The 20,309-nt window shown below is 49.5% G+C and overlaps 2 long non-coding RNA genes across 3 annotated transcripts; both read left to right on the top strand.

Annotated features, from left to right (window-relative positions):
- Positions 1-143: 143 nt before the first annotated feature.
- LOC112668701 (uncharacterized) lies at positions 144-9,959 on the top strand. 2 transcript variants are annotated; one of them, XR_004808419.2, is made up of 4 exons: positions 144-1,384; positions 3,346-3,523; positions 3,947-4,148; positions 8,667-9,959. It is a non-coding gene; the product is annotated as an uncharacterized LOC112668701 (long non-coding RNA). The 2 variants fall into 2 exon arrangements; XR_003141812.3 differs by lacking the exon at positions 3,947-4,148 and having other exon boundaries at positions 453-1,384.
- A 3,358-nt stretch (positions 9,960-13,317) lies between these two features.
- Positions 13,318-16,307, top strand: LOC125753442 (uncharacterized). Its single transcript, XR_007405311.1, has 2 exons — positions 13,318-14,862; positions 15,235-16,307. It is a non-coding gene; the product is annotated as an uncharacterized LOC125753442 (long non-coding RNA).
- Positions 16,308-20,309: the final 4,002 nt, after the last annotated feature.

Here is a 20,309-nt window from a genome sequence, read left to right as displayed (position 1 = left end):
TAAAAGAAATTCCTAAAGTAATTTCTCTATGTTAAAGTAGACTTACAGGATCCTGGAGGCGGGCTAGGATTGCCTGTTGCCTATTGTGATGTTGTAAAGTATTAACATTGAGGCAGGTGAGTCCCTCGAGGAAGGTCACTCTTTCCTGTTGCAAGGACTTGTCAATGGGCTGTAGGGAGTAAGGACATTTAATAACTTTTCTTGAGCCTTTGTTTTGCACATCACCTTGGTCCTGGACGCCAGGATTTAGAGGGAAGGGAGGCGACGGTGCCAACTTCAGGTGTGTCAGTTCAGATCTTCCCGCGAGCAGACCTGAAGATGAAACTAAGTTTGTGGAAGTTTGTGGCATGGCAGGGGAGCCCCACGAAAGATATCAGAGGAGAGAGCAGGATCAAGGAGAGACTCTGGCAACCTGCCAGTGAGCTTTAGGGCAAGGATGGCACAGAGGCCTTAGTGACTTCACTGTGCTCAGTCAATGGCTGCGAGCTGTCTGGGAAGGGCAGGGCCTCAGCTCAGAGGCTGTGATGCATCCTGAAAGTGCCACCTCGAGAGGCTCTCGGCTCACTGTGTTCCTCACAGCTGAATGGCAAGTTCTTTCTTGAGGGGAGGTCCAAGTGGTGCATGTCCAAGCCTAGCACAGGGCGGAAACCAAGGCAATGGAAGATGAAGGGAGTGAGAGAGCCCCTGCTCCAGGAGACAGGAAGAGACTTAGGTCCTACCCTTGGGAGGAGCCTAGTCTGGGCACACAGAGGGATGGCTTGAGAAGGAGCTCCTTCCTTCAGACTCCCAAGGCTCAGCTGAGTCCAGGTTATCAGCAGTCTATTATCATGCAACTCAGCATGCTGGTCATGGTGCAGTGATTCTGGGAGACTCTAGAAGTGAAGAACCTCTCCCCACCCTGGCCCTCCACCAGCACCCATTTGCTCTCTAACAGTAGCCACAGTCTCTTGGTCAAATGCTTACTGCAACATCATTGTGTGTGCGCATGTGAACGTGTCCATCGATAAGGGCGTGTGAGTACGTGTCTTTGTGTGGGCACATGTGCTTCCAGCTGGCATGTCTGAGAGCAGGGCTTGGCCAGTGTGTGCTGGGAGATGGACTACAGAGCAAGGTGCTGGGTAAGTAGGGGCAGAGAGGGGATGAGTGTCATAGAGGGTGCCCAGGAGCTCTGCCTTACAGAGCTTCTTCCTGGGGCAGTGGACTCCCATAGGGGTTGGAGCCCTTCCACCCCAGGGACAGCTCAGACTAACCCCATAGGAGACCTAAATTTCCACTCACCTCCCCACTTCCCAGCCCTGTGTTCCTGTGAATCCGTGTGTAGCTGATCTTGGGCAGAGATTCTGGAAAAGGAAGATAATGTGGGTGGGACAAGACAGACATGGGGGTAAGTAACACAATCGATGTCATGAGAGAATAGTGCGTGTGTTAAAAATGTAAGGGTATCAACTGAAAAAAATATAGAGGTCTCTGTAACTCCTCAACAGCTAGAAGAAGGAAAAAAAAAAGGAAAATTCTACCAATTCAATAAAAGACCATAGGTACAGGGGGATAGATTAGAGACAAGAATACATGGCAAATAAAAACACAGAATCAAAGATCAGAAATAATTGCAAACATTGATCACCATAGTCGATGTGAATAAAGGAGACTTTGTGATGGAAAACTTAAAAGAAATAGTTCATATTATTAGAATGTTCAGTCTATCAAGAAGATGTTTGGGATTATTACAGGAGAATTCTAACCCCTTAAGGAACAGATGATTTTTATGTAATCAAACTGCTTGAAGCAGACAAAAAAGACAGCCTGTATTCCAAGATATTCTATGAGGTATCATACTGCTGATATTAAAACAAGGCATGGAGAGCACCAGAGAAGAAGATGCTAATTCTGTTTTATAATTTTCTGGATATTAATAAATAAGTACTTTTATGAATTACGTTAATGCATCATTCGATTTCATGTTGAATGTTGAATTCACATTCCTACACCCACATAGAAGCAAAAATGGAGACAAGGGAGGCAAACCATGGTCGCTGAGGCGGGGAACAGTGGGGGCAGTTCTGTCATCGGCTGACGCCCCTCAGACAGGACGCTGCCAGCTATTGTCCAGCCAGGTGGGGGCCCTGGGGCCTGGGAGGTGTTTCTGCAGAGGCCAGCCTTCCCTGCTAGGTGGGTGCTGAGACAGGCTGGTCACACAGAGGCTGCTGTTGATACGTCAGGTGTTCTCAGAAGGGGATGGGCTCAAAGTCAGGCTGGGATGGGCAGAGAAGATGGAGCATCACCTGGGTCTGGAGAATGTCAGGCACGGCCATTATCCTGGTCCTCACAGGGCTGGGGTGAGAGCATCCAGCTGGCTTCCTTTTCCCATCAGTGGGACCTATAGTCTGTCGTGGGGTCTTTGCTGCAGCTACCATGTGATTTGCAGACCGAAAGGTGCGCTCCGGGACTGGGACTGGGCTGTGGTTGAAGACTGGGCAGACAGAGCAAGGGACGTAGGCTAGGTGGGGACAGCCTGTCCTGGTCCCTCTTCTGTCCCCCACCCTAGCCAAAGATGTCTAGCAAAGAGGCTTCTGGGTCTTTATAGCCTGACTCTGCCCGCAGGTGTGTAGCCATCCTCCTTAAATGTATCTCACTATCATCTTTATTACTGCGCTTATTATCAGAACCCCAACCCCAGGCTCTGCCCTCTGGTTTCTCTGGAGAGGGTGTGAACACCCTTCCTGTGAAAACAGGCTGTTTCAGGGTTCCTAGGCCCTCATGAGAGGGTCAGAGACCCTGATGGCACAGCCCACACGCCGTGAAGTAGGCTGGAGAGCCACTGCTGGGCAGGGACCACGGTCCGCAGGCTGTCTGCGGCCAGGCTGGGACTTCACTGAGCCAGAAGCCCTCAGTTCCCTTCCCTGCCGTCCCCTTCACGTGAGTGGGGCTCTCAGTCCATAAAGTCCCGGGTTCATGACATACAGCTCGTCTTAATTTTCTTAGGATTAAAATTAGCATTGACTTTCCTCACACCAGATTGGCAGAAAACCCAACTTGGCCCTTTCTTTGCTTTCCTGAGTGCCTTGTGCTGGGAAAGTATTAGGGAGCCTCTTCCTTCTCTATTCCCCTCTGTTATTGGGCCTTATTGGTTGATTCCAAGACCCTCTCATTGGCTGCCTTTGTGGTGCTTAAGTCTCGGGACCTGAGAGTCCTGGAGGGTACTTGTGTCTATGGGTTCAGCCTCCCAGGAAAGACTGAAGTCCCCTTCTCCAAGTGGGGCACAATGGATGTGGGCAGGGAGTTTATTGCTATTCCAGGAAGACAGCCTCAGAATCCCAAGGAACTCTTCCCCTTCTTCTTCTGCAGGGTCAGCTCCCTCCTAGCTTTGGCCTTGCTCTGCTGGGAGACTTGGTCTGCCCAAGAGAGGACTTACTCCCAGGGAGAAGAGCACTAAAAGCTATGTCGTGGTCTCCTTGCCAGGTTGGGCTCTACTCCACCCTTCCCAAGCTGGGCCAGAACTGCTGAGGTGACTGCTTTGAGGAGAGTAAGTAGCTCCTGCAACAACAACCTTTCTTCTCTGGGGGACACTTGGAGGGGGCAGCCCTCAACTGGGGAGAACAGGCCTGGGAGGTTGGAGGGGGGTGGTGACTGGCATCCCCACCTCAGAGAAGAACCAGCTGGGGGGGACCAGTTGCTCAGGGCTGGGAACCAGGCCAGGAAGATGCTAGCTGGAGAAGGGAGGTGGGAGGAAGAGAATAGAGGAAAGAGAGATGGGGGAGGAGGGATGAGGAAGGGGGGAGGGGCTAGGAGGGGGGCGGTGGAAAGAAATTTTGGAGAGAAGAAAGGAATGAGCAAGGCAGGAGGGGGAAGCCAAATGCTGGAGCCAGGCGGAAGGAAGTCTTACATGGGGGAAGTCCTCTCTGGCAAGCACATCCCTGCTCCACCACCCCCTTCCTGTTTTATTCAGTTCTTCGGAATCTTATCCCTCCCCTGCTCAGGGCAGTAGCTTCCTCATAACCTCCGGCTTCTCCCTGGCCCCCCAACTCTCCAACCTCAGCAGCCAGCTTGATGATGATGACGATGACGACGACGACGACGACGACGATGATGATGATTACCGTTTTTTAATTTATTAAGAGCTACAATATCTACAAAGTGGATAAAATAATGTAATCAGCTCCCTCGTGTCCCCCATCTCTTAGTTAATTCCCTGTGTCCCTATCCCAGCCTTGATCATTTGGAAACAAATCACAGATCTAACATTTTATCTGGAAATATCTCAATATCTCACCCAGGGTGTGATCCTGGAGTCCCGGGATCAAGTCCCACATTGGGCTCCCTGCAAGGAGCCTGCTTCTCCCTCTGCCTGTGTCTCTGCCTCTCTCTCTCTCTCTCTGTCTGTTTCTGTTTCTGCCTCTCTCTCTCTCTCCCTGAAGGAAAGGAAGATCCATAAGGGCAGGGATTTTTAGGGGCTTTTGTTCCCAAATTATCTCAAGGTCCTAGAATGGTGCCTGGCACACAGGAAATCTATTCAGATCTACAGAATGAATGAATGATTCCTCCTAAGACCCATATCTGATGCTGCCCTCTGTGTACCAGGTTTCTAATGCAGCCCTCTCATGGCTCTATGGGAAACCTCCCTTCCCCTTCCTTAGCCTGGCCTTGGAGGCTGCTCCTGCCCTACCCAAGCCTTCCAGAATGCCATGCTTTTTGAGCCTCTGTGCCTTTGCTTGGGTTGTTCCTTCTGCCAGAAATGTTTTCCTCCACACTTTGCTTGGGGGTGACTTTGTCATGCTTTCGGGCCTGAGTTCATATCAGTCATCCCTTCTGGGAAGATTTCTGGGGGCCTCTGCTGGGGATAATAGGCCCAGAGCGAGTGTCAGTGAAAGCTGGGAAGCGAGAGAAATGGAGCTCCTCCACGCCTTTCCTGCTTACACCTATTCCGGACTCTAGGCCAGAGCTCACCCTTGACCACAGCTGATCCCTAATTACAATCCTGGGCCTCCACCCAGGGTCACCCATGACCCCAGACTGATCCACAACCCCAGGCTGACCCCTTACTCTTATCATGGGCCTTGATCCGGACTAACCTTTGACACCGATCAGGGATCCCAACCCAGAGTGGCCCATGACCCCAGAGTGATATCTAACTCTGATTGCAGGCCTTATCTCATGAGGCCTGACTTCTGACCCCAGGCTGACCCCTGGCTTTGATTCCCACCACAATCCACATTGCCTGTCTTAGGGAGTGAGAGGGTGTGGCTGGCTACTGGCTGGCAGTGTGTGAGCTTCTGAGTCCACAGGCCCTGGTTGAGGGCCAGAGCCTCAAAGTTGGGAGCTTCTTGTCACCAGGGGGCCATCCTCTACCCATCCTTTCCCTCTGGCTCCCCATCCAGCTGGTACTGCTGACCTGGCAAGAGACTTTGAGGCCAGGCACCAGGGGAGGGGAAAACTGGCCAGACCAGCCCACGCCTCTGTTTGCACAGGTCTGGGTAAAAATAGCCTCAGCTACTACGCAAGCCTCTCTCCCTTCCTCCTGATCCTGGATCCTGCCCAGGCCCAAGTCACTTGCCAGTTGTATCTGCCCCTAGGCCTCTTCTTGCCTGGGATGGGACAGGGGTCCAGACAGCTTCAGTAACTTTGCTACAGCTCAAGTAAACCCTGACATCTGCTGCTGCCTCTGGGAAGCCACCTTGGATTGACTGTTAGCTCTCTTGCTTCCAAGATATGAGATTATTTCTCTCCCTTTGGGATGTATGTGACATATCTATCCTCTGCCTTGAAGAGGGAGGGTCTGGTTGGGGAGAGGAAGCAAAGAGGAAGCCAAGCCTCTACCCTGGGAGCTCCCAGGGTAGTTGGAGACACCAGAATCCTCTATAGGGATGAGTTGGAGTGTAAGTGGGGGCTGTAGGCTGGGCTTGGCCTCCTGGAGTGCTGCAGACCAGAGGGAGGGGTTCAGTGGGAACCATGAACTGAAGGGAATGGAGGACCACGGATTGGTGGTCTTGGACTGGTAAAGTAGGAGGAGTGTGTACATGTGTGCACACACACATGTGTGCAAGTATGTAACCTACAGTAGGGGGACAGGAATGAGCTAGAGAGAAGAGGCCTTGTAGGCTGGAGCTGAGACTCCATTTGAGGGTAGCTGGGCACCACCAGAGGACCATGAGAGGGGGTTCTGCCCCAGGGAAGTATAGAACTGTGTGCATTAGAGAAATGTCCCACCCTTGGCCCAGGGAAAGTGCCAACTTGCTTAATTTGGGGCCAGAATTGGTTTGGGGTCTTGGGTTCCCCTCCACATGGATGGCCTGGCTATGTATTACCATGGCCAGACTGCTCTTACCTGGCACTTCAGGTAAGAGGTGGCTTCTCAGCTACTGGAATCATTTACTCAGTCCTCTGTCTGTGTGAAAAAATATCCATGTGGTACACACCCATCAGCATCCAGTGGCTTGCTTATGACAGCCCCTTGGTTGTTGAGGTGGAAACCACAGCTCCTCTACTCTTGCCCTATGCAGTTGAGTGGTTGGGTGGGCTTCATCCTTCACTTTAGCTCCAGCCATAGGTACTTGTCCCAGACCTGGCCAACAAGAGTCAAGCTGATCGGTCACACGCCTCCAGCTGAGCCAATGAGCATCAGCCTTGGAACTTTTGCCAGAACTTTGGGAAAGAAGGGAGGGATTTTTGCTATGATGCCAAAAAAATATAAGCCTGCTGCTGTTGTGGCCATATTTACCTGCTTGAGATTTGAGCCAGTACACACAAAATCAGATCCAAGGGATGATGAAAGATAGATTTCTGATGATATGGTTTGAGTTCCTGGATCCAGCTTCACCAAAAGCCTGTATCTCCATGGAGTTTTTGTTTTCTGAGCCATAAAATCCTCTTTGCTTAAGCCAGCATATGCTGGCTTTCTGTCGCATGAATTGGAAAAAATTCTAGTACTGCAATCCCACCTTCCCCCAGTACCTGAGTTGTTCAGGGAGAGTTCAGGGCAAAAGCCCACCTTGGGGAGGAGTGAAAATGTGCCTGTGGCTTGTTTTAGCTCTGACAGGTAGACATTTTGCCTTTGAATCTTCATATTGGCCTCTGCTCCTCATCTATGGAGTCTCTCCTGCATCTGGTGCTTTTTCTTTTTCGATAGTGAGATGCTCTCCTGCATCTCCATATGGCGAGTAGGGTCAGTGGTTCCCCATGCCTCTCCCTGAGACCTGCTCTTTCACAATGAGGAGAGTGGGAAGCTGGCTCTCTGCATCTTCTCCAGCCCAGTGTCAGCTGCTTTTCATGTGGACGAAATGCTAAGAGTCTGTGTGTGGAAGGAAGGCTGTCTTCTCATGGATGATAGTGTAGGCCTCCATTTACTTATTTAATTTGGCAGGAATCATTTCCATATGAATGCTGGAGGGAGGGGAAGACATGTGGGAAGAAAGTTTTATTTATTTTTAAAAATTTTATATTAGTATTTTTTCATGTGGGGAAGTTTGAGATGCTGTATCAATTAGGATATAGCTTCAGCTGCTTGTGGTAGAGACCAAAACAACAGTGGTTTCAATAAATAGAAGTTTGTCTTTAGCACATGGAAGCCAGAGCTGGTGTGGAGGGTCCTCACTGAAATGTTAAGGGCGCAGGATCCTTCCATTTGGCTGCCTTGCTATCCCTTGGCTATTCCCTGGATCAGCCATGGCATTAGTTTTTTCTTTCTTTCTTTCTTTCTTTCTTTCTTTCTTTCTTTCTTTCTTTCTTTCTTTCTTTCTTTCTTCTTTCTTTCTTTCTTTCTTCTTTCTTTCTTTCTTTCTTTTTTTAAAAGATTTTATTTATTCATTTATGATAGACAGAGAGAGAGAGAGAGAGAGGCAGAGACACAGGAAGAGGGAGAAGCAGGCTCCATGCTGGGAGCCTGACATGGGATTCGATCCCAGGACTCCAGGACTGCGCCCTGGGCCAAGGCAGGTGCCAAACTGCTGAGGCACCCAGGGATCCCCGGCATTAGTTTTTGAGAGCTGCTGTAACACAGGACCACAAATTGGGTAGCTTTAACAACACAAATTTTTTGTCACTCAGATTCAGAAGCTAGATGTTTGAGGTCAAAGTATCACTGGGGTCAGTTTCTTCTGAGGCTGCAAAAGGGAATCTGTCCCATGCCTCTGGCCTAGCTGCTGGTGGCAGCTGACAATCTCTGGGATTATTTGGCTTGTAGAAGCATCACCCCAATCTTGGCTTTTGACATCACCTGGTGCTCTCTCTGTGGGCATGTCTGTCTCCAAATTGCCCTTTTTATAAGCACATCAGTCAATGACCTCATTTTAACTTGATTACTCTATAAAGCCCCTGTCTCCAAATAACATTAGATTCTGAGGTGTTGGGGGGGTAGGACTTTAACATATGGATTTTAAAAAAAGATTTTATTTATTTATTCATGAGAGACACAGAAAAGAGGCAGAGATATAGGCAGAGGGAGAAGCAGGGTCCCTGCGGGGAGCCGGGATGTGGGACTTAATCCTAGGACCCTGGGATCATGACCTGAGCCAAGGGCAGATGCTCAACCACTGAGCCACCCAGGTGCCTTAACATATGAATTTGAGGGGGATACAATTCAAGCCATAACAGTTATCCAATGTTGTGTAATAAATTATCCTTAAACTTAGTGGCTTAAGTAAATCATTTATTGTCTCTCATCGCTTCTGCAGGTCAGGAATTTAGGAGCAACTCTGCTGGACAGATCTGTCTTGAGAACGCCCATGGGGCCGCAGTCATCTTCTCTTCCCCACCCTCACCCCCCGACCTGTCCACAGGCTGCTTGATGATCCTCACAGCAGTGTCTCACTTCCCCCAGGGTGAGGGGGTCCAAGAGACCAAGACGGAGGAAGCGGCAGTGCCTCTTCTAACTAGCCTTGGAAGTCACACCCAGTCACTTTGCCACATTCTATGGATCACACAGGCCACTCCTGATTCAGTGTGGGAGGATGCTACACAGTGGCGTACAGGCAGGAGGTGAAGATCCTTGTCTACATGGCCCATGGTGGCTCATCAACCACTTCTGCTTTCCAGTCAGTGGGAAGGAGAGGGTGCCCCTTCCTGGTGATGGAGTGACCTGGAGGTAGCACAGTGCCCTCTAGGGATGTGTATGCTGGCTTTCTGTGGGATGTTACTTGCCAAAATGTAGTCCTAGCCACACGTAGCTACAATACACAGCTGGGAAGTGTGGCTTTTATCAGGGGCAGGCATGTGCCCTGCTTCCAACTTCTGTTACTGCATGGCTTAGTTTGAGTCTCTCTGAAAGCAGGACTTGGACAGTGGAAGAAAGCCAGTTTTTCCCTTGCCAGTAGGGAAAACCCCACACCCCCTTCTTGTGGATCTCCCTTGCTACTCACATGGAACACTTCCCTTCTGCTGTTTTTGCTCACCCGATGTGTGAGGGTGGTTCCCTACCAAGCAATTCTGATACAGCTGCGTGTCCTGCAATTTAACTCAATTCTGACACTTCCACCTGAAGATAGCATCGGTTCCCACTGGTTAAGGGCTCAGTCCCATAAAACCACTCCACCACGCTTTCGATGCCATTCACCCAGTCCAGGTTGTCACCTTGCTTCTACTAGTTAGCTGTAAGTCAGAGTTCCCATGACCCCTCCTTGTGTTGGATTAAGTTGATGAAGTGGCTCACAGAATGCAGGGAAACACTCACATTCACCAATTTGTTGAAGGATATGACAAAGGATTCAGATGAATAGCCAGTGAGCCTCACTCACATAGAGTGAGGTCTGGGAGGATGCTGAGTGCAAGAGCTTCTGTCCCCGTGGAGTTGGGGATGTGTTATGCTGCTGGTACATAGATGTATTTGCAAACCTGGAAGCCGTCAGGATGCTGTACTTTTGGGATTCTTTTGGAGTCTTCATTACATGGGCATGATCGATGGATCAATAACTCCATTTTTAGTGCTTCTAATTTTTTTTTTAAAAGATGTATTTGTTTTTCAGAGAGAGAGAGAGCGTGCACAAGTGGGAAGGGCAGATGGAGAGGGAGAGAGAATCTCAAGCAGACTCCACACAGAGTGTGGGGCCCAACACGGGCTCGATCTCATGACCCTGAGGTCATGACTTGAACAGAAATCAAGAGTCAGGTGCCCTTAAATGCTTTTCCTTCTTAAGAAAATGGTAAGCAGGGCTGAAAATTTCAAGTTTCTAATTGCTCTTAGTCTTTCTGGTGACCAGTCCCCATCCAGGTACAATCCAGGAGCATACCAGATTTGTCTCACTAAAACAGAAGTCAAAAAAAATAAAAATAAAAATAAAACAGAAGTCACTCCTATCACCCAGAAAACTCCAAAGCATTTAATACTATGTCAGGAACTGGGGTCAAAGACCAAATATTAGAACTAAAGATGCTCCTAGTGCTCTTGTCACTTAGAAATTACAAGGGTTTTAGGAACTCTGTGCCAGGAACCAGGGATGAAGACCAAATACACATTTTTTATTATAAATCACAACATTAAAAAAATAAATAAATCACAACATTGCAGGCAGGAAGGTAGATTCAGGTTATTTGGGAGGTGATCCTATGGGGCTGGAGGAAGACAGGGAGGGTGCTGTTGAAGTCTCTGCTTTAGGAGATGGGGGTTCAGCTCAGCATGGACCTCCCAGAGTGGTCATGCTGGGGGTGAAAGCTGGGGCATCTTTATGTGGTCCCCAACCTGAGAAATAAACTGTTCTATACTTCCTGGCTCTATCCACCTTTCATCCCCTGGCTCCATGGCTTCAGAGACAGCACCAGACAGAGGGAGAGGTCTCTGTGCTTTTGAAGTGGGATACTGAGAGCCTGCATAGGATTTTCCACTGTAGCTGGGCTATGATCAGAGGAGGGACCCCCCAAAACATCTGTTCCACTCTAGAAGAAGCAGAGCCACTCTGGCATCTCTGACCTAGATAGCCTGATGATTTTGCCTGTGCCCTACCCAAAGTGCCTGAGCACAGGGATCTATCTGGACTGTGAAGTTGGAAGGCCTGCTATCAGCCCCTGACTCCTTAGGGCCAGTGCTATGGGCTCATTCTAGGGCCCTGTCCTGGAGCTTACTTCTTGGCCTTGTCTCACCAGCCCTGAGTGAAGCCAACCTGGACCATCTCCAGGAAACATGGGGACTTGATCATTCCCAGACCCCCAGCTGGGAAACTGGGGGCTTCCCTGTGGGCTGCCAGCCATTATGTAAAACCCCAATCCAGGGGACCACAAACATGCCCCTCAGGCTCTCACCTTCCACTCCACCAGCTAGGAATCCTCTTCTGCCAAGTTCCATACTGGGCATAATGGAAATATTCAGAAATTGAAGCCATAATACAAGTTAAAGATAAGTAGAAGGAAGAGATGGAATGAAAGCCTTCTGTTAGACTGGCTGCCCAGCTTCTGTCCCAGAACACTCATTTCTAGTACTCCCTGATACCCCTTCCACAAGGGTTGAAAGAGGACCCCTCCTGACTGGAAGTTACCCCTTCCCTCTCCTGTGGGGGTTACTCCATGGAAGGGTCTTGGACCTTGTCACTGTCAGGGACCTTCTGGTGAAGCCTGTAGACTCTGGTTAGGATGATGTTTTTAAAGCATTAAAAATAAAACATAAAGGACTACAAGGGAAATCAATAGAAATTGCAAACAAATTTGTGCCATAGTAATACATATATTTCTTAATTTGTGTATCAAATAATAAGACCTAGCAGCAGGCTGAATAGCTCTAGTGATTTTAAATTTTTTTCTAAGGTTTGTTTATTTATTTTAGAGAGGGGAGGAGGGGTGAAGGCAGAGGAAGAGAGAATCTGAAGCAGACTCCCCGCTGAGTGAGGAGCCAGATCAGGATTTGATTTCAGGACCCTGAGATCATGACCTGAGCTAAAATCAAGAGTCGGATGCTCAACTGACTGATCCACCCAGGAGCCCCTTTAAAATTTTTAATTAATTAATTAATTTGAGAGAGAGAGAGAGTCTAGTGACTTTAAAGCAGGGATGAGTGTGGAGGCTGAGAAAAATCAAGGCCATTCCACCTCAAGTTTAGCATTAGCACAAGTACAGCCATCTTAGGCCCCTGTGAATAAGAGCTGAACTTTACAGGAAAAACTGCAGAATGTCCTCGGCAGGGAATCCCATATCAGAAAGACAACAGAGCCCACGCCAGTGGTAGAAAGTCCCATATTAGAATGAGAACAGAGCTCAATGCCCTTGAAAGCCCCATATCGGAATGTAAACAGAACTTGAGAAATTCCTCCACCCCTTCTGAAAATCCCCTAGACCAGCCCATAAAAACCCAGCTGTAACCCACTTCGGGGTCCAAGTCCCTGCTCCGCTGTGTCGGGCACACTTGGACCCAAGCTCGAGCTTGCAAATAAACCCTCGTGTGCTTGCATCGGTGTTGGCTCCTTGGTGGTTTCTCGGATTTGCAATCTTGAGCACAACATTTGGGGGCTCGTCTGGGATCCGAGAGACCTCCAGGACCCTATCCGGAGGGTCCAACGTGTGGTGAGTGCACTCAACTTTTTCCACCTTTTTGCGCACATATTTTCTGAGAGCTCTAAACTGTACTTTTACCTGTAGGAATTCCAATCTATATTGGGTCGACATTGGTTTAGGCGGACGCGCTGGAGAGCCGACGACCAGGGGTCTTGAGGAGACGTCCCTTGCCCCCACTGGGAGGACAGGGTCCTCATCTGTAAGGAGGATGGGGTCCTCATCTGTAAGGAGGACGGGAGTCTTCATCTGTAAGGAGGGCCGGCTGCCAGCCCTTCGGATTACTTTCTGTTTTGTCTCTGCGGTGGCACTGGAACATTTGTCTGTGTTACTATGTCCTTGTTAACTGTTTGTGCCTTTGTCTGGGTTACTGTGTCTTTGTTAACTGTCATAACTGTTTACATAAGGAGAGGGAAATTTCAAACTTGCTGCATGTCAGAATGACCAATCTTTGGCATGGGATGGCCCCGAGAAGGAACTTTCCACCTACCTACTATCTTACAGGTTAAGGCCGTGATCTTCAGGGACAAACCGGACAGCCACCCTGACCAGGTGCCCTACATCCTGGTCTGGCAGGTCATGACCGAGAATTCCCCTCCTTGGCTAAAACCATTTTTACTCCCCAAAGCACACAACTCGCTGAAGGTAAGGAGAGACTCCGGGTCCACTGCCAGACTCTAAAGGCAGGTCTCTGGGCTGCTGTGTGCAAGCCTACCCATCTGGCTGAGGCATGGTTATGTAAGACAGGGTAAGGACAAGAGTCCAGCAGCCTTCTTAGAGAGAATACTAGGAGAGAAGAGCTTGCAGGACTTATAGTAGCAGAAAGAGTCTATAATAATAGAGAAAGTCCGGAAGAGCAACAAACCAAACTAAGTGACAGGAGACCTGAAACCTGGCCAAGATCTTTCTGGCCACAACCATGGATGACCCACAGGAAAGACGGAGGCACCTCAAGAAGCTGGCTTCAGGGATAGATAAGGAGGATGGCCCTGGTCCCCGTCGGGAGCACCCTAAGATGAACAAAACCCAACTTGCTTATTGCAAAGAAGAAGGCCACTGGGTGAAAGACTGTCTTAACAAAAGACCTAAGGCCCCTGCCAAGATCTTGGAGATGGAGGACCTGGACGACTAGGGGAGTCGGGGTTCGGCACCCCTCCCTGAGCCTAGGGTAACTCTCAGAGTGGAGCGGCAACCTGTTGAACTCCTAGTGGACACTGGGGCACAACATTCAGTTTTATTACAACCCCAAGGGAAATTGGCAAACAAGACTTCATGGGTGCAAGGGGCCACGGGCACCAAACAGTACTCATGGACTACCCGAAAAACTGTGGATCTTGGCATGGGCTGGGTATCCCATTCCTTCATGGTCACCCTTGAGTGTCCCTACCCGTTGTTAGGATGGGATTTGCTCACCAAGATGGGGACACAAATTTGCTTCCACCCAGAAGGGGCAAAAATCCTAAACAAGGAGGGGCACCCTATTCAGGTGCTTGTCCTGAGTTTAGAAGACGAATATTGTCTCCACCAAATGCCCTCAGCCCCAGTGACTGACATTGACCATTGGCTGCGGGAATTTCCCCAAGCATGGGCAGAAACTGGGGGAATTGGGCTGGCCCGGCACCGACCGCCCATCTACATAGAACTAAAGCCGGGGGCAGACCCTGTCAGGGTCCGCCAATACCCCATGCCTCTCATAGCACGTTCAGGAATCACACCCCACATACGGTGACTTACTGGACTCGGGCATATTGAGGCCTTGCCAGTCAGCATGGAACACTCCCTTGCTGCTGGTTCGGAAACTGCACTAACGATTACAGGCCAATCCAGGACTTAAGGGAAGTCAACTGGTAAGTAGAGGATATGCACCCTATGGTCCCAAACCCATACACCCTCCTCTATTTAAAAGATGCCTTTTTCAGCCTGCCTTTAGCACCCAAGAGCCAAGACCTCTTCGCCTTTGAATGGACGGACCCTGAGAAAGGCATCAATGGCCAGCTCACCTGGACTCGACTACCACAAGGGTTCAAAAATTCACCGACCATCTTCGATGAGGCCTTACACGAATTGGGTGAGTTCCATTCTGAGCACCCTCATTTGATAACCTGTTGGCGGTGGAGGACCAAGACACATGCCTGTGAAGCACCAGGGATTTGCTCCAAACCATAGCGGCTCTAGGATACTGGGCCTCAGCTAAAAAAGCCCAGATCTGCGGAGCAGAGGTGAGCTACCTTGGGTACAAATTAAAGGATGGACGAAGATGGTTGATGGATGCACGGAAGGAAACCGTCCTAAGGATCCCACAGCCGCAAACTGCCCACCAGGATGGACAGAGGCATTTCCCACCAAACACGAAACAGCACAGACCGTGACCAAGAAACTGCTGGAAGACATCTTACCGAGGTATGGTTTTTCTGTTAAGATTGGATCAGACAACAGCCCAGGATTCGTCTCTAAGGCAACATGGGGAATGGCACTAGTACTTGGGGCAGATTGAAAATTACATTGTGCATATAGGCCCCAGAGCTCAGGACAGGTAGAGGGGATGAACAGAACATTAAATTAGCCCTGGAGACTGGTGGGGACTGGGCGACTCTCCTCCCCTTCGCCCTATATAGGGTGAGGAACTCCCCATATAAGATGGGACTGACTCCCTACGAGATCATGGTCGGTATTCCTCCACCTATCATCCCCAATTTAAAACCTGAGGTGCTTGCTGAGTTTGATCACCAACTCCTTTTCTCCCTCTAAATGTTACAACGAACCCATGAGCAGGTGTGGCCTAAGCTGAGGGCCCTCTACAAGACTGGGCCACCCCTGGACCCCCATTGATACCGGCCAGGTGACTGGGTGTACGTGCAGAGATACCAACACCAGACACTTCAACCTGATCCTGACCACTCCCACCGCTCTCAAGGTCAACGGGATTACTCCCTGGGTCCACTACACCCACGCCCGGCCAGCTGACCCACACGCCGTTCTCATGGACTTTGTTAAGACTGTGCCGTTCTCACTTACCCCACTAATGTTGCTTATGCTCTGTCCCCTTCATGCCAGAACCAATCCCCATTAGCCATTTAAAAATGTGCACCCAATTCAGCCTTGCTTTTAAAGTCTTTTAAGGTTTAAAAAGATGGGAGCATCTTAACTGTAGAGAGGCTTTTGCAAGCAAGGGGAAGGGGAGGTATGTGCTGCCCCAAATGAGGAATGTTGCTTCTTTACTGACCACTCAGGAATAGTCTGGGAATCTATGGCAAAAGTCAGAAAAGGTTTGGCTAGATGTAAATGGGAGAGAGAACAGCAACAAGGTTGGTTCGAATCCTGGTTTAATCATTCTCCCTTGCTCACTCTGAGAGCAACCAGGACCCATGATTGGGTCCTTCCTTAGGTTCCTCTGAGAGGGGGAAATGTGGAGGCCGAGAAAAATCAAGGCCATTCCACCTCAAGTTTAGCATTAGCACAAGTACAGCCATCTTAGGCCCCTGTGAGTAAGAGCTGAACTTCATAGGAAAAACTGCAGAATGTCCTGGGCAGGGAATCCCGTATCAGAAAGACAACAGAGCTCAGAACTGCCCTAGGCAGAGAATCCCATATCAGAAAGACAACAGAGCCCACGCCAGTGGTAGAAAGTCCCATATTAGAATGAGAACAGAGCTCAATGCCCTTGAAAGCCCCATATCGGAATGTAAACAGAACTTGAGAAATTCCTCCACCCCTTCTGAAAATCCCCTAGACCAGCCCATAAAAACCCAGGTGTAACCCACTTCGGGGTCCAAGTCCCTGCTCTACTGTGTCGGGCACACTTGGACCCAAGCTCGAACTTGCAAATAAACTCTCGTGCGGTTGCATCGGTGTTGGCTCCTTGGTGGTTTCTTGGATTCGCAATCTTGGGCACAACAATGAGAGTAGGTGACATTTTGAGGCCTCTCTACCAGTGAGGAAGTGAAAGGGAAATATCTGGGATTTCTATTGGTGACTAAGTCACAGCTCCTGCAGATATCACTGTGTTTTGTTGCCTACCTTCATAGTGGAAGAAAACGCTAAATTTCAGTTAAAAGTTAGTGGGAATAAAGTTGTCGTTTTCTCCCACCCAAATATGTGGATCCTCTGATTTCTATTTATGTATTTCTTGGGGGTCGGTGGACCCAGGGATAAGATTCCCTCTTCTCTGGGGAGCCTCACCTGAGATGGGCCACTTTCTTAGGCCTCATGCACTCCGTTGGAGATCCCCTTGTTGCTTGGGCTGGTTGCTGTTGAGCCACTGAGGTCAGGGCAAATGCTAGCCTGTGTGCATCCAGACCCTGGGGACAGGAAGGAAACTCTAGCCTCAGGACGTCGTGACTCTCAAGGCTTCTAGGCCAGGGCAAAGCTGAGTGAGTCAACCCCAGCCACGCACAGGAGCTCAGTCAAGAAGGAAAGGAACATGGAGATAGTGTCACCCTATAAGATGAATGTGGTCAGGGCCACCGACCAGCATGCTGAGGAGCCTTAGGAAAAGGATAGAGAGCATTTTAGATGGGCTTTGGGAAGGTGTCACTGGGACACTGGCCTGTGAAAATCAAGTGTGATTTGCAGGGTGGCAGAGGATATCCCCAACAAGAGACATAGCCAGTTTCTGAGGTTGCTGCTGGAGAGTCAGGGAGGGCAGGACAGTAAAGAGGCACAGTCACAGAGATAAGCAGGCAGACAGGCTGGGCCCCAGCTCCACAATGCTGAGCCCCCCAGGCATTTCCTTCTGTGGATACTACCGGGAGAGCCAGTCCAGCCACCAGCACACATCTTGGCTTCAGGACAGCTAGACTCAGTAGTGACAGCTGCCAGGCCCTCCGGCTGGAAGCCACTGCCCTTATTAGCTAGTGTGGGATCAGCTGCTCTGCCGCTCAGCAGTCCAGATGTCTTAGAGGTTTGAAAATCGCCAGATTAAAAAACTAATTGCAGCATTTGCCCTAAGCCTGGCTCATTCCTGTCCATGTCCAGTGTTGTTGCATTTCTGATGGGGGCTGCGGAGGCTGCAAGGAGCTCAAGGGGACCCAGGCCAAGCCTCAGTCCCAAGGGATGGGGGTGGGGTCTGTGCCCTGGCGGCACTCCCTCTGCCTGCCTCTCAAGTGCACCCTTGAATGTACTTCCCGGGAGCCTTTGGAGGAGGAGGAAAGAGCATGCCCAGGGACTGGCTGGGGGCTGTGGACAGGAGGCCCAGACTCCTTCAGCCTCAGCACCCCCTGAGAGGTGATAAGCCTCAGGGACCAGACTGGATCATTTTAATCCAACTCTGATGCTAGAGTTGCTTGCTGGCCTAGGTGGCTCTTTATCAATGTCTTGACTCTGTCTTTTGTCCACTCCCAGCCCATCTACAGGTGCCTGGTTCTGGGTGTCCCCTCTGACACCTCCATCCTCCACAAACCGCCCCAGCCTCCAAGTCTTCCCACAGCCTGCCTCCCCACCCTCCCTGCTGTCCTGTTAGTGAGGGTTTTCCAAAACATACAATGGATTGCGCCTCACCTCTGTCCCTCCAGTCGAGGTCTCCCACTGCCCAAAGAGCAGTTTCTCAGACTGACGTCCCAGCTCTCTTACTATTGTAAGTCACAAGTGTGGCAAAACAGTTTAAAACAGGAGTGGGGTGGGGTAAGTGGGGGAGCAATGCTTCTTGGCTTGAGTTCCAGCTCTGCCACTTACTGGCTTTATGACTTTGGGGAATGCACTTAGCTTCTTTGCACCTCAATTTCCTCATCTGTAAAAGGGGGAAAGTAATAGTCACCCTATCCTGGAGGGTGTGAGGAGTAAATGAGTTAGCTCATGTAAAGCATGTAGCATAGTGCTTGGCACATAGTAAGGGCTCAGTTAGAGGTGGCTGTTATCACCTGCTTCATGCTCTCCTCCCCCCACCCCCACTACTACCCAATATTTTGTCATCTGCTAGCCACCCTCAACTATCCCAATGACCAGAGGTTCCATTAAGACTTCCCAGTGCAGGGCAGGCCGGGTGGCTCAGCGGTTTAGCGCTGCCTTCAGCCCAGGGCGTGACCCTGGAGTCCCGGGATTGAGTCCCACATCAGGATCCCTGCATGGAGCCTGCTTCTCCCTCTGCTTGTGTCTCTGCCTCTCTTTCTTTTTTTTTTTTTTCTGCCTCTCTTTCTTTCTGTGTCTCTTATGAATAAATAAATAAAATCTTTTAAAAAAAGAAAAAGAAATGCAGACTCTCAGCTACCTTGACCTCCTGAATCAGTCTACATTTTGGGAAAAAAAAAAAAAAAAAAAGGACGTCCCAGTGCAGCCCTCTATTCATTATCTATTGTTGTGTGAAAATGACCACAAACCTAGCAGCTTAAGACAATGAACATTTATTATCTCACAGTTTTTGTGGGGTTCGAGTCTAAGCATGGTTCACTGGGTTCACTAACTCAGGGTCTCATGAAGCTGCCATCAAGTTGTAAGCCACGGCTATGGTCTTATCTGAGGCTTAACTGGGGAAGGATTTATTACCAAGCGCACATAGTTGTTGACAGAGTCAAGTTTCTTGTAGCTTAGGACCAAGGACATCATTTTTGTGCTTGCTGCTGGAGGACCTTGGAGGCTGCTAGCTGGAGGCTGTCCTCTGCTCCTAGAGGCTGTCTGGGTTCCTTGCCATGTGATATTTCCCAACATGGCTGCTTGCTCCCTCAAACCCAGGAAGGGAGAGAGATAATAGCAAGATGAGCACTACAATATTTTTCTTTTCTTAAGATTTTATGTATTCATTTGAGAGAGAGAGAGAGAGAGAGAGAGAACACATGGGGGCAAGGGGCAGAGAGAGAAGGAGAAGCAAAATCCCTGCTGAGCAGTGAGCCCAGGACACTGAGATCATGACCTGAGCTGAAGGTAGATGCTTAACTGACTGAGCCGCCCAAATGCCCACAAGATGGGCACTGTAATCTTATATTACACACACACACACACACACACACACACACACACACACACACTTTCCATCACCTTTCCTGGTTAGATGCAAGTCACAGTTTCCACCCAAACTCACAGGCAGGGGATCATACAAGATGGCAACACCAGAAGGCAGGGATCTCAGGGGCCACCTGTCTGCCACAGACTCCAACTCTCTATCTTTGCTCTTGCTGCTCCTTCTTTCTGGAAGGCCCTCTGCATTTTAGGGTTCAACTTGCTCCTTTTCTCCCAATGTTTCCTGAGCTACTCCATGCCAGCATCTGGGCTGGATTCTGAGGGTACAGTCCAGCCCATCAAGTTTTCCCTGCCCAGAATTCTCAGCTCATATGTTTAATACAACACTTGTTCCATTGCCATGGGCAATGCCATAATTGTACATGATTTGTGTAAACACTTCTGGCTTGATGGGCTCAGTTTTCTTATGGGAACCTGGCCTCGACAAGGTCAGGCTGAGTCTGAGTCAGGGTTGGGGCTTGGTCTCAGGTCAGGCTTGAGAATAGAGCTCTGAGGACATGTTAGAAAGGGGCTGGGTTTTTTGTTTTTGTTTTGTTTTTCTTAGGTCTACCAATGAGAATTAATCAATTTGTTTTTCAGAAACTAGCACCAATCTTTTCAGAAGCAGTGCATCCAAAGCTATTAAAAACTCTGTTCTGTCCATGAAATACGGTGGCTACTAACTGCAGTGGGAGCTGGAGGTAACAGCTGACAGGAGGGGTTTATTTTTCATACTCAGCAAAGCCTCTCTACTTATCTAGGGGGAATTACAGGTTATTCAGGGGCTGTTCATTCTCTTTGACCCTTTTGGCTTGGAAAAAGGAGTGCACAATTCCTGTTGGAGCAGGCCTTTGTAGGTGAGGGCTGTGTTTGGGCTTGATCATCCCCCTTAAGATGGAATTCCAGGAATTCCCTGTGAG

The sequence above is a fragment of the Canis lupus genome, chromosome 23 (genome assembly GCF_003254725.2).
Source record: "Canis lupus dingo isolate Sandy chromosome 23, ASM325472v2, whole genome shotgun sequence".
Classification (NCBI taxonomy): domain Eukaryota; kingdom Metazoa; phylum Chordata; class Mammalia; order Carnivora; family Canidae; genus Canis; species Canis lupus.
This window is presented reverse-complemented; position numbering and strand designations above follow the sequence as displayed.